Raw genomic sequence first — 14261 nt, forward strand, 5'->3', positions numbered from 1 at the left:
TTATATAAAGATACATTTAATATATCAAACTCACATTAGTATCTTTTTTTGCTTATATAAATTATAGATTATTATATATTTGTTTCACTTCATATGGTATTGTACCAATCGGTCCATCTTATATTATTGATGAATTATATATCTCAATGTTATTTGGTTCTCTTGTTTTACACTATATACACTTTACTTTGTTTATCCTGTTTTATAGTTGGATATTTTTTTTTATTATTATTTTTTATACTCTGTTGTATGGTAGTTGCGTATATTTGCAGTGTTCTGTGGATTCCCAGTGTCTAGGCAGTATAGTTTTTTTTTGTTTGTACATTTTACATACGTAGGCTCTACCCAGAAATAACTTAGAGCCTCACTTCCTTATTAGAAATAATTACGTAACTTGTCAACCCCTTTTCTCCAACATTGGTGTGTCCGGTCCACGGCGTCATCCATAACTTGTGGGAATATTCTCCTCCCCAACAGGAAATGGCAAAGAGCACAGCAAAAGCTGTCCATATAGTCCCTCCCAGGCTCCGCCCCCCAGTCATTCTCTTTGCCGCTCTGAACAAGTAGCATCTCCACGGAGATGGTGAAGAGTATGTGGTGTTTAGTTGTAGTTTTTATTCTACTATCAAGAGTTTGTTATTTTAAAATAGTGCTGGTATGTACTATTTACTCTGAAACAGAAAAAGATGAAGAGTTCTGTTTGTGAGAGGAGTATGATTTTAGCAGCAGTAACTAAAATCGATTGCTGTTCCCACACAGGACTGTTGAGATGAGATAACTTCAGTTGGGGGGAGCAGTTGGCAGACTTTTCTGCTTAAGGTATGACTAGCCATATTTCTAACAAGACTGTGTAATGCTGGAAGGCTGTCATTTTTCCCCTCATGGGGACCGGTAAGCCATTTTCTTAGTCTCAAACAGAATAAAGGGCTTAATATGGGCTATAAAACTGGTAGACACTTTTATGGGCTAGATCGATTGCTTTATTGAGGCATTTTATACAGTTTGATGTTGAAATTCACACTTTATAACTTTGGGGAACGTTTTTTTACGTCAGGCACTGGTTTAGACACCTTCCCAGTCAGGAAGGGCCTTCTCTGTAGTAGGCAGAGCCTCATTTTCGCGCCATTACTGCGCAGTTACTTTTGAGAGCAGTACGTGCAGCTGCATGTGTGTGGGTCTGGAATTAGTTGAAAAGGTTCCTAGAAGGCTTCATTTGGTATCGTATACTCCCCTGGGTTTGGTGAAGTCGCAGCAAAGGCTGGGGCTGGGACTGTAAGGGGGTTAAAACTGTAAACGGCTCCGGTTTCCACATTTTAAGGGTTAACAGCCTGAAATTTGGGGTGCAATGCTTTGAATGCTTTAAGACACTGTGGTGAAAATTTGGTTAAGATTGAATAATTCCTTCATAGTTTTTCACATATTCAGTAATAAAGTGTGCCCTGTTTAAAATTTAAAGAGACAGTAACGGTTTTGTTTTAAAACGGTTTTTGTACTTTATTGACAAGTTTAAGCCTGTTTAACATGTCTGTGCCTTCAGATAGACTATGTTATGTATGTATGGAAGCCAATGTGTCTCCCCCTTCAAATATGTGTGATAATTGTGCCATAGCGTCCAAACAAAGTAAGGACAGTACTGCCACAGATAGTAAAGTTGCCCAAGATGATTCATCAGATGAAGGGAGTAGACATAGTTCTACATCATCTCCTTCTGTGTCTACACCAGTTTTGCCCACGCAGGAGACCCCTAGTACTTCTAGCGCGCCAATGCTTGTTACTATGCAACAATTGACGGCAGTAATGGATAACTCCATAGCAAATATTTTATCCAAAATGCCTGCATTTCAGAGAAAGCGTGATTGCTCTGTTTTAAACACTGTAGAGCAGGAGGGCGCTGATGATAATTGCTCTGTCATACCCTCACACCAATCTGAAGTGGCTATGAGGGAGGTTTTGTCAGATGGGGAAATTTCTGATTCAGGAAGAATTTCTCAGCAGGCAGAACCTGATGTTGTGACATTTAAATTTAAATTAGAGCATCTCCGCGCACTGCTTAAGGAGGTGCTATCTACTCTGGATGATTGTGACAACCTGGTCATCCCAGAAAAATTGTGCAAGATGGACAAGTTCCTAGAGGTCCCGGTGCACCCCGACGCTTTTCCAATACCCAAGCGGGTGGCGGACATAGTGAATAAGGAGTGGGAGAAGCCTGGCATACCTTTTGTCCCTCCTCCTATATTTAAGAAATTATTTCCTATGGTCGACCCCAGAAAGGACTTATGGCAAACAGTCCCTAAGGTCGAGGGGGCGGTTTCTACACTAGCCAAACGCACAACCATTCCTATTGAGGACAATTGTGCTTTCAAAGATCCTATGGATAAAAAATTGGAGGGTTTGCTTAAAAAGATTTTTGTACAGCAAGGTTACCTCCTTCAACCTATTTCGTGTATTATTCCTGTCACTACAGCAGCGTGGTTCTGGTTCGAAGAACTAGAAAAATCGCTCAGTAGAGAGACTCCGTATGAGGAGGTTATGGACAGAATTCACGCACTTAAGTTAGCTAATTCCTTTATTTTAGATGCCGCTTTGCAGTTAGCGAGATTAGCGGCGAAAAATTCAGGGTTTGCAATTATGGCGCGCAGAGCGCTCTGGCTAAAGTCTTGGTCAGCGGATGTATCTTCCAAGACAAAATTGCTTAATATCCCTTTCAAGGGTAAGACCCTCTTTGGGCCAGAATTGAAAGAGATTATTTCAGACATCACTGGGGGTAAGGGCCATGCCCTCCCACAAGATAGGCCTTTCAAGGCTAAGAATAAGTCAAATTTTCGTTCCTTTCGTTCCTTTCGCAATTTCAGGAATAATGTAATGCTTCCCAGACCAAACCAGCTTGGAAACTGATGCAAGGCTGGAACAAGGGTAAACAGGCCAATAAACCTGCTGCTGCTACCAAGACAGCATGAAGGGGTAGCCCCCGATCCGGGACCGGATCTAGTAGGTGGCAGACTCTCTCTCTTTGCTCAGGCTTGGGCAAGAGATGTTCAGGATCCCTGGGCACTAGAAATAGTCTCTCAGGGTTATCTTCTAGAATTCAAGGAACTACCCCCAAGGGGAAGGTTCCACATCTCTCGTTTATCTTCAAACCAAATAAAGAGACAGGCATTCTTACATTGTGTAGAGGACCTGTTAAAAATGGGAGTGATACACCCAGTTCCAACTGTGGAACAAGGACTGGGGTTTTACTCAAATCTGTTTGTAGTTCCCAAAAAAGAGGGAACCTTCAGACCAATTCTGGATTTAAAGATTCTAAACAAATTTCTCAGAGTGCCATCGTTCAAAATGGAAACTATTCGAACGATTTTACCTACAATCCAGGAGGGTCAATTTATGACTACCGTGGATCTAAAGGATGCGTATCTACATATTCCTATCCACAAAGATCATCATCAGTTCCTAAGGTTCGCCTTTCTGGACAAACATTACCAGTTTGTGGCTCTCCCATTCGGGCTGGCCACTGCTCCAAGGATTTTCACAAAGGTGCTCGGGTCCCTCCTAGCGGTTCTAAGACCAAGGGGCATTGCAGTGGCACCTTACTTGGACGACATTCTAATACAAGCGTCGTCTCTTTCAAAGGCAAAGGCTCACACAGACATCGGTCTGGCCTTTCTCAGATCTCACGGGTGGAAGGTGAACATAGAGAAAAGTTCCCTGTCTCCGTCGACAAGAGTTCTTTTCTTGGGGACAATAATAGATTCTTTAGAAATGAAGATTTTTCTGACAGATGTCAGAAAGTCAAAGCTTCTAAACGCTTGTCAAGTTCTTCACTCTGTTCTACGGCCTTCCATAGCTCAGTGCATGGAAGTAGTAGGGTTGATGGTTGCAGCAATGGACATAGTTCCTTTTGCGCGAATTCATCTAAGACCATTAAAACTGTGCATGCTCAAACAGTGGAATGGGGACTATACAGACTTGTCTCCAGTGATTCAAGTAGATCAGAAGACCAGAGACTCACTCCGTTGGTGGCTGACCCAGGATCACCTGTCCCAGGGAATGAGCTTCCGCAGACCAGAGTGGGTCATCGTCACGACCGACGCCAGTCTATTAGGCTGGGGCACGGTCTGGGATTCCCTGAAAGCTCAGGGTCTATGGTCTCGGGAAGAGTCTCTTCTCCCGATAAACATTCTGGAACTAAGAGCAATATTCAATACTCTCAGGGCTTGGCCTCAACTAGCAAAGGCCAGATTCATAAGATTCCAATCAGACAACATGACGACTGTTGCTTACATCAATCATCAGGGGGGAACAAGGAGTTGCCTGGCGATGAGAGAGGTGACCAAAATCATCAAATGGGCGGAGGATCACTCCTGCCACCTATTTGCGATCCACATCCCAGGAGTGGAAAACTGGGAGGCGGATTATCTGAGTCGTCAGACCTTCCATCTGGGGGAGTGGGAACTCCACCCGGAGGTGTTTGCCCAATTGACCCAATTATGGGGCATTCCAGACATGAATCTGATGGCGTCTCGCCAGAACTTCAAGGTTCCTTGCTACGGGTCCAGATCCAGGGATCCCAAGGCGACTCTAGTGGATGCATTAGTGGCGCCTTGGGCCTTCAACCTAGCTTATGCGTTTCCACCGTTCCCTCTCATTCCCAGGCTGGTAGCCAGGATCAAACAGGAGAAGGCCTTGGTGATTTTGATAGCTCCTGCGTGGCCACGCAGGACTTGGTATGCAGACCTGGTGAATATGTCATCGACTCCACCATGGAAGCTACCTTTGAGACAGGATCTTCTAGTACAAGGTCCATTCGAACATCCAAATCTAGTTTCTCTCCAGCTGACTGCTTGGAAATTGAACGCTTGATTTTATCTAAGCGTGGGTTTTCGGATTCTGTGATAGATACTCTAGTACAAGCCAGAAAACCTGTGACTAGAAAGATTTACCATAAAATATGGAAAAGATATATCTGTTGGTGTGAATCCAAGGTATTCTCATGGAGTAAGATTAAAATTCCTAGGATCCTTTCCTTTCTCCAAGAAGGTTTGGATAAGGGATTGTCAGCGAGTTCTCTAAAAGGACAGATTTCTGCTTTATCTGTCTTGTTACACAAACGACTGGCAGCTGTGCCAGATGTTCAAGCTTTTGTTCAGGCTTTGGTCAGGATCAAGCCTGTTTACAGACCTTTGACTCCTCCCTGGAGTCTTAATTTAGTTCTTTCAGTTCTTCAAGGGGTTCCGTTTGAACCCTTACACTCCATAGATATCAAGTTGTTATCTTGGAAAGTTCTGTTTTTGGTTGCTATTTCTTCTGCTAGAAGAGTTTCTGAATTATCTGCTCTGCAGTGTACTCCGCCCTATCTGGTGTTTCATTCAGATAAGGTTGTTTTGCGTACTAAACCTGGTTTCCTTCCAAAAGTTGTTTCCAACAAGAATATTAACCAGGAAATAGTTGTGCCTTCTTTGTGCCCGAATCCAGTTTCAAAGAAGGAACGTTTGTTACACAATTTAGATGTAGTCCGTGCTTTACAGTTCTATTTAGAAGCAACAAAGGATTTCAGACAAACGTCTTCTCTGTTTGTTGTTTATTCTGGCAAGAGGAGAGGTCAAAAAGCTACTGCTACCTCTCTTTCCTTTTGGCTGAAAAGCATCATCCGATTGGCTTACGAGACTGCCGGACGGCAGCCTCCTGAACGAATCACAGCTCACTCTACTAGGGCTGTGGCTTCCACATGGGCCTTCAAGAACGAGGCTTCTGTTGATCAGATATGTAAGGCAGCGACTTGGTCTTCTCTGCACACTTTTGCCAAATTCTACAAATTTGATACTTTTGCTTCTTCGGAGGCTATTTTTGGGAGAAAGGTTTTGCAAGCCGTGGTGCCTTCTGTTTAGGTAACCTGATTTGCTCCCTCCCTTCATCCGTGTCCTAAAGCTTTGGTATTGGTTCCCACAAGTTATGGATGACGCCGTGGACCGGACACACCAATGTTGGAGAAAACAGAATTTATGCTTACCTGATAAATTACTTTCTCCAACGGTGTGTCCGGTCCACGGCCCGCCCTGGATTTTTTAATCAGGTTTAATAAATTTCTTTCTTTAACTACAGTCACCACGGCACCCTATAGTTTCTCCTTTTTTTCTCCTGTCCGTCGGTCGAATGACTGGGGGGGCGGAGCCTGGGAGGGACTATATGGACAGCTTTTGCTGTGCTCTTTGCCATTTCCTGTTGGGGAGGAGAATATTCCCACAAGTTATGGATGACGCCGTGGACCGGACACACCGTTGGAGAAAGTAATTTATCAGGTAAGCATAAATTCTGTTTTTTTCGATAAGGCTGCTGTTGCGGTGTCACTGATGACGTATACGGAGGTTACTTCCGGTATACGTCTACCGCCATTGTTATAATTGTTTGTGGAAGACACGATAGGGAGACTGAAATAAGGTAACATATGGCGGATCTATGAGCATCTATATCGCCAACATATAGTGATTTCTCTATGGTATAAACACCTATATGAACAAAGTAAAGAGATCCCTTCACATAGATAATGAAAGATCTCCCGCAGTCACATACACCTATAAGCCTTAAGATTTCAATGGGTATTCGAATAAAGTTCTCTCTTATATTTGTGATAAACCAATGACATAAAGCAGCGATTAGAATGAACACTATTAACTAGTGTCTAACATTTATTGTACACATATTCCATCAACTAATACATTATTTATAGCTACATTTATGGGAACACTATTAGGACTTATCAGAGAATTGTTATAGTTATATGATGCTGACATGATATTCACAATAAGATATTATCAAGTCATTTTATATTATTCCTATTTATTATTTCCAACTAATTAATGTGTCTCATGTATTGTTTGTAATGTTTTTTATGATGTTAGATCTTTTTAGATAATATTTTTTAACATTTTATTAGTATCTGTGTTTTAAATGAATCTATTATGCACCCTCACACCTGAATAGTTGTGGCCACGTTTAGAGGGTAGGGATGGGTCATTTAGGATTTATAAGCCTCTGTTTTTGGATAGAAGCCTGAGGAAACAGAGGTCTGAGAAACGCGTTGCTTATCCAATTTTAGTGTCATGCGTGACATTGTGTATTGTTTTTTTATTGCACCATTAAACTGTGGTCTATTAACTCTTTGCTGAGAGTCTGAGCGCTATTGGGACGTATTCTACTTTGGAGAGACCTGCTATCCTGCTTGTTGCAGTGAACTGGGACACACTGAACTCCCAGCTTGCCTCTATTAGCACAACTGAGTGCTGCCATTTTCTCCTGTTAAGTGTGGTCAGTCCACGGGTCATCATTACTTCTGGGATATTAACTCCTCCCCAACAGGAAGTGCAAGAGGATCACCCAAGCAGAGCTGCTATATAGCTCCTCCCCTCTACGTCACACCCAGTCATTCTCTTGCACCCAACTAATAGATAGGATGTGTGAGAGGACTGTGGTGATTATACTTAGTTTTTATATCTTCAATCAAAAGTTTGTTATTTTAAAACAGCACCGGAGTGTGTTGTTCCTTCTCAGGTAGAATTTGAAGAAGAATCTACCTAAGTTTTTGTATGATTTTAGCCGGCGTAGTTAAAATCATTTTGCTGTTCTCGGCCATTCTGAGGAGTGAGGTAAACTTCAGATCAGGGGACAGCGGGCAGGTTGACCTGCAAAGAGGTATGTAGCAGTATATTATTTTCTGAGGAATGGAATTGACTGAGAAAATACTGCCAATACCGATATAATGTAAGTTCAGCCTTAAATGCAGTAGTAGCAACTGGTATCAGGCTGTCATGTATGTATATTTACACTTCAGTATTCTGGGGAATGGCACTTCACTGGGATTATACTGTATGCATGAAAATTTTAGCCTAACTTGCAGTGGGAACGACTAGCAGCAGGCTTTCTAATGACACTTCATTTTATTTGATGTTAAACGTTTTTGCTGGCATGTTAAATCGTTTATTTATCTGAGGTACTGGGTGAAAAATTGTTTTTGGGCACTGTTTTTCCACTTGGCTATCGTTTATTTTAAGTTTAGTCAGTTTACTGATCTTCCCTCACTGTTGTGTGTGAGGGGGAAGGGCCTATTTTGGCGCTTTTACTACGCATCAGAAATTCAGTCACAAGTCTGTTTTCTTCCCTACATGTTCCGGATCGTCTCTACAGAGCTCAAGGGTCTTCAAAAGTTATTTTGAGGGAGGTAATCACTCACAGCAGACCTGTGAGACTGTGCTTTGACTGTGATAGAGGTAAGCGAGATATAGTTTTTCCGGTTCATTGTTACTTAACTGTCATAATTTTTTTCTGTGCTTCTTAAAGGCACAGTACGTTTTTTCTATTACTTGTAAATTGAGTTGAAAAGTATTTCCAAGTTTGCTAGTTTAATTGCTAGTGTGTTAAACATGTCTGACTCAGAGGAATATCTCTGTGCTATATGTGCTAAAGCCAAGGTGGAGCCCAATAGAAATTTATGTACTAATTGCATTGATGCTACTTTAAATAAAAGTCATTCTGTACAAATTGAACATCATTCACCAAACAGCGAGGGGAAAGTTATGCCGACTAACTTGCCTCACGTGTCAGTACCTGCATCTCCCGCTCGGGAGGTGCGTGATATTGTAACGCCGAGTACTTCAGGGTGGCCATTACAAATCACATTACAGGACATGGCTAATGTTATGACTGAAGTTTTGTCTAAATTACCAGAACTTAGAGGTAAGCGAGATCACTCTGGGGTGAGAACAGAGTGCGCTGATAATAATAGGGCCATGTCAGATACTGCGTCACAACTTGCAGAACATGAGGACGGAGAGCTTCATTATGCAGGTGACGGTTCTGATCCAAATAGAGTGGATTCAGATATTTCAAATTTTAAGTTTAAGCTAGAAAACCTCCGGGTACTGCTAGGGGAGGTATTAGCGGCTCTGAATGATTGTAACACCGTTGCAATCCCAGAGAAATTATGTAGGCTGGATAGATACTATGCGGTACCGGCGAGTACTGACGTATTTCCTATACCTAAGAGGCTTACAGAGATAATTACTAAGGAGTGGGATAGGCCCGGTGTACCCTTTTCCCCCCCTCCTGTATTTAGAAAAATGTTTCCAATAGACGCCACCACACGGGACTTATGGCAGACGGTCCCTAAGGTGGAGGGAGCGGTTTCTACTCTGGCTAAGCGTACCACTATCCCGGTGGAGGATAGCTGTGCCTTTTCAGATCCAATGGATAAAAAATTAGAGGGTTACCTTAAGAAAATGTTTGTTCAACAGGGTTTTATATTGCAACCCCTTGCATGTATTGCGTCTGTCACGGCTGCGGCCGCATTTTGGTCCGAGTCTCTGGAAGAGACTCTCGACTCAGTAACTATAGATGAGATTTCAAATAAGCTTTAAACCATTAAGCTAGCTAATTCATTTATTTCAGATGCCGTAGTACATTTAACTAAACTTACGGCTAAGAATTCCGGATTCGCCATTCAGGCACGTAGAGCACTGTGGCTAAAATCCTGGTCAGCTGATGTTACTTCTAAATCTAAATTACTTAACATACCTTTCAAGGGGCAGACCTTATTCGGGCCCGGTTTGAAAGAAATTATCGCTGACATTACAGGAGGTAAAGGTCATGCCCTGCCTCAAGACAGAGCCAAACCTAGGGCTAAACAGTCTAATTTTCGTGCCTTTCGTAACTTCAAGGCAGGAGCAGCATCAACCTCCTCTGCACCAAAACAGGAAGGAGCTGTTGCTCGCTACAGACAAGGCTGGAAGCCTAACCAGTCCTGGAATAAGGGCAAGCAGGCCAGAAAACCTGCTGCTGCCCCTAAGACAGCATGAATTGAGGGCCCCCGATCCGGAAACGGGTCTAGTGGGGGGCAGACTTTTTCTCTTCGCCCAGGCTTGGGCAAGAGATGTCCAGGATCCCTGGGCGTTAGAGATCATATCTCAGGGATATCTTCTGGACTTCAAATCCTCTCCCCCAAAAGGGAGATTTCATCTTTCAAGGTTGTCAACAAACCAAATAAAGAAAGAGGCGTTTCTACGCTGTGTACAAGATCTTTTACTAATGGGAGTGATCCATCCGGTTCCGCGGTGGGAGCACGGACTGGGGTTTTACTCAAATCTGTTTGTGGTTCCCAAGAAAGAAGGAACCTTCAGACCAATCTTGGATTTAAAGATCCTAAACAAATTCCTAAGAGTTCCATCGTTCAAAATGGAAACTATTCGGACAATCTTACCCATGATCCAAAAGGGTCAGTACATGACCACAGTGGATTTAAAGGATACCTACCTTCACATACCGATTCACAAAGATCATTACCGGTATCTAAGGTTTGCCTTCCTAGACAGGCATTACCAGTTTGTAGCTCTTCCATTCGGATTGGCTACGGCTCCAAGAATTTTCACAAAGGTTCTGGGCTCTCTTCTAGCGGTACTAAGACCACGAGGAATTTCGGTGGCTCCGTACCTAGACGACATTCTGATACAAGCGTCAAGCTTTCAAGCTGCCAAGTCTCATACAGAGTTAGTACTGGCATTTCTAAGGTCGCATGGGTGGAAGGTGAACGAAGAGAAGAGTTCTCTCTTTCCGCTCACAAGAGTTCCCTTTTTGGGGACTCTTATAGATTCTGTAGAAATGAAGATTTACCTGACAGAAGACAGGTTAACAAAGATTCAAAATGCTTGCCGTGTCCTTCATTCCATTCAACACCCGTCAGTGGCTCAATGCATGGAGGTAATCGGCTTAATGGTAGCGGCAATGGACATAGTACCCTTTGCACGCCTGCATCTCAGACCGCTGCAATTGTGCATGCTAAGTCAGTGGAATGGGGATTACTCAGATTTGTCCCCTACTCTGAATCTGGATCAAGAGACCAGAAATTCTCTTCTATGGTGGCTTTCTCGGCCACATCTGTCCAGGGGGATGCCCTTCAGCAGGCCAGACTGGACAATTGTAACAACAGACGCCAGCCTTCTAGGTTGGGGCGCTGTCTGGAATTCCCTGAAGGCTCAGGGATCATGGACTCAGGAGGAGAGTCTCCTTCCAATAAACATTCTGGAATTGAGAGCAGTTCTCAATGCCCTTCTGGCTTGGCCTCAGTTAACAACTCAGAGGTTCATCAGGTTTCAGTCGGACAACATCACGACTGTAGCTTACATCAACCATCAAGGAGGGACGAGAAGTTCCCTAGCGATGATGGAAGTATCAAAGATAATTCGCTGGGCAGAGTCTCACTCTTGCCACCTGTCAGCGATCCACATTCCGGGCGTGGAGAACTGGGAGGCGGATTTCCTAAGTCGTCAGACTTTTCATCCGGGGGAGTGGGAACTTCATCCGGAGGTCTTTGCCCAAATACTTCGACGTTGGGGCAAACCAGAGATAGATCTCATGGCGTCTCGCAAGAACGCCAAGCTTCCTTGTTACGGGTCCAGGTCCAGGGACCCGGGAGCGGTTCTGGTAGATGCTTTGACAGCACCTTGGACCTTCGGGATGGCTTATGTGTTTCCACCCTTCCCGATGCTTCCTCGATTGATTGCCAGGATCAAACAGGAGAGAGCATCGGTGATTCTAATAGCGCCTGCGTGGCCACGCAGGACCTGGTATGCAGATCTAGTGGGCATGTCATCCTGTCCACCTTGGTCTCTGCCGCTGAGACAGGACCTTCTGATTCAGGGTCCCTTCAAACATCAAAATCTAATTTCTCTGAAGCTGACTGCTTGGAAATTGAACGCTTGATTTTATCAAAGCGTGGATTTTCGGAGTCAGTAATTGATACCTTGATACAGGCTAGGAAACCTGTTACCAGAAAGATTTACCATAAAATATGGCGTAAATACTTACATTGGTGCGAATCCAAGAGTTACTCATGGAGTAAGGTTAGGATTCCTAGGATATTGTCTTTTCTACAAGAAGGTTTAGAAAAGGGTTTATCTGCTAGTTCCTTAAAGGGACAGATCTCAGCTTTGTCCATTCTTTTACACAAACGTCTGTCAGAAGTCCCAGACGTTCAGGCTTTTTGTCAGGCTTTGGCCAGGATTAAGCCTGTGTTTAAAACTGTTGCTCCACCATGGAGTTTAAATTTAGTTCTTAACGTTTTACAGGGTGTTCCGTTTGAACCCCTTCATTCCATTGATATCAAATTGTTATCTTGGAAAGTTCTGTTTTTAATGGCTATTTCCTCGGCTCGAAGAGTCTCTGAGTTATCGGCCTTACATTGCGATTCTCCTTATCTGATTTTTCATTCAGACAAGGTAGTTCTGCGTACTAAACCTGGGTTCTTACCTAAGGTGGTCACTAACAGGAATATCAATCAAGAGATTGTTGTTCCATCATTGTGTCCTAATCCTTCTTCAAAGAAGGAACGACTTCTGCACAATCTAGATGTAGTCCGTGCCCTGAAATTTTATTTACAGGCAACTAAAGATTTTCGACAAACTTCTTCCCTGTTTGTCGTTTATTCTGGACAGAGGAGAGGTCAAAAAGCTTCTGCTACCTCTCTCTCCTTTTGGCTTCGTAGCATAATACGTTTAGCTTATGAAACTGCTGGACAGCAGCTTCCTGAAAGAATTACAGCTCATTCTACTAGAGCTGTGGCTTCCACTTGGGCCTTTAAGAATGAGGCCTCTGTTGAACAGATTTGCAAGGCTGCAACTTGGTCTTCTCTTCATACTTTTTCCAAATTTTACAAATTTGACACTTTTGCTTCTTCGGAGGCTGTTTTTGGGAGAAAGGTTCTTCAGGCAGTGGTTCCTTCCGCATAAAGATCCTGCCTGTCCCTCCCGTCATCCGTGTACTTTAGCTTTGGTATTGGTATCCCAGAAGTAATGATGACCCGTGGACTGACCACACTTAACAGGAGAAAACATAATTTATGCTTACCTGATAATTTCCTTTCTCGTGTAGTGTGGTCAGTCCACGGCCCGCCCTGTTTTTTATGGCAGGTCTAAATTTTTAAATTATACTCCAGTCACCACTGCACCCTTTAGTTTCTCCTTTCTCGTTGGTTCTCGGTCGAATGACTGGGTGTGACGTAGAGGGGAGGAGCTATATAGCAGCTCTGCTTGGGTGATCCTCTTGCACTTCCTGTTGGGGAGGAGTTAATATCCCAGAAGTAATGATGACCCGTGGACTGACCACACTACAGGAGAAAGGAATTTATCAGGTAAGCATAAATTATGTTTTTGTGAGTATAATTTGGTATTCACATTAATCTGTTTATTTATACTATATCACATGAAGAGGCGCCCTTGTCTTTGTGATTCCTTTTGCACAGAGAAAGTTTCTACCTAGACCGGTTATTTGGCAAGGAGCTGACTTCAGAGTTCAAGTGTGATTTCCATATCATCTGTGCCATATAAGAGGATAATTACATATCTGGATGGACTGTGCACCTTTGGGATTATTTGGATATCTGAATCCCACACAGATAAGAACTAATCAAGATTATATAGTTGGTTCACCCTCTTAACTTGCATATTTTGCACTTTTTTATTACACTTAAAGAGATTTTATTATCTATTGTAGTTTATTTTTATTTTAATAGTATATATTTTTATTTCTGTTAATTTGTTTTGGGTTTGCAGCACCTTATTATTGATGTAATATCTCATCTACATTGTTATCTTATAGGCCTATTCATAGATATATCCTTTTATAATTTCACTATTCTAGCGCCCCCTAGAGTTACCATTTTGTTTTGTGTAACAGGTGTCAATGCTTCTGATTTATGAGACTTTGTCATTCCTGTCATATTTATTGACTTACCAATTGTATTTTGTCATATTGTTTGACCTATCATTAGACAGATTGTACAGTTTTTAGTTATATTTATTTGTGTATCATTTGTTTTTTCTGACCAAGGGTGCCCCTATATTTTTATCTTACTTAGATCTGTAATTGGCCTTATATCCATTGCGGCTTCTCACTTCGTGTGTTTTTGTGGGGGCCTTACAGGGGATCCAATACTTTGATGCTTTGCTACTGTGTAATGTCGGCTTTCCGTTTGCCTGAGGCCCACACGTGTGATGATCATCACTCCCCAAATGCCCGAATTGTCGTTGCTTGAGGACAGCTGGCCGGGCCCAATCCCTAATGGTGGCGTCACACAGGCCCTTGGAGTTTGAGTGCTTATTTTCCTCTTTATTTACTGCAAGTTCTTATATATTTATAAAGGGGAGTGAAATAGAAATGTCCTTAGTACTTCGTTAGTGTCCTTTCTGTTTGCCAAGGTTTTATGTTTTTTTTTTTCTTTTCTC

Source organism: Bombina bombina, chromosome 1 (genome assembly GCF_027579735.1).
Source record: "Bombina bombina isolate aBomBom1 chromosome 1, aBomBom1.pri, whole genome shotgun sequence".
Taxonomy (NCBI): domain Eukaryota; kingdom Metazoa; phylum Chordata; class Amphibia; order Anura; family Bombinatoridae; genus Bombina; species Bombina bombina.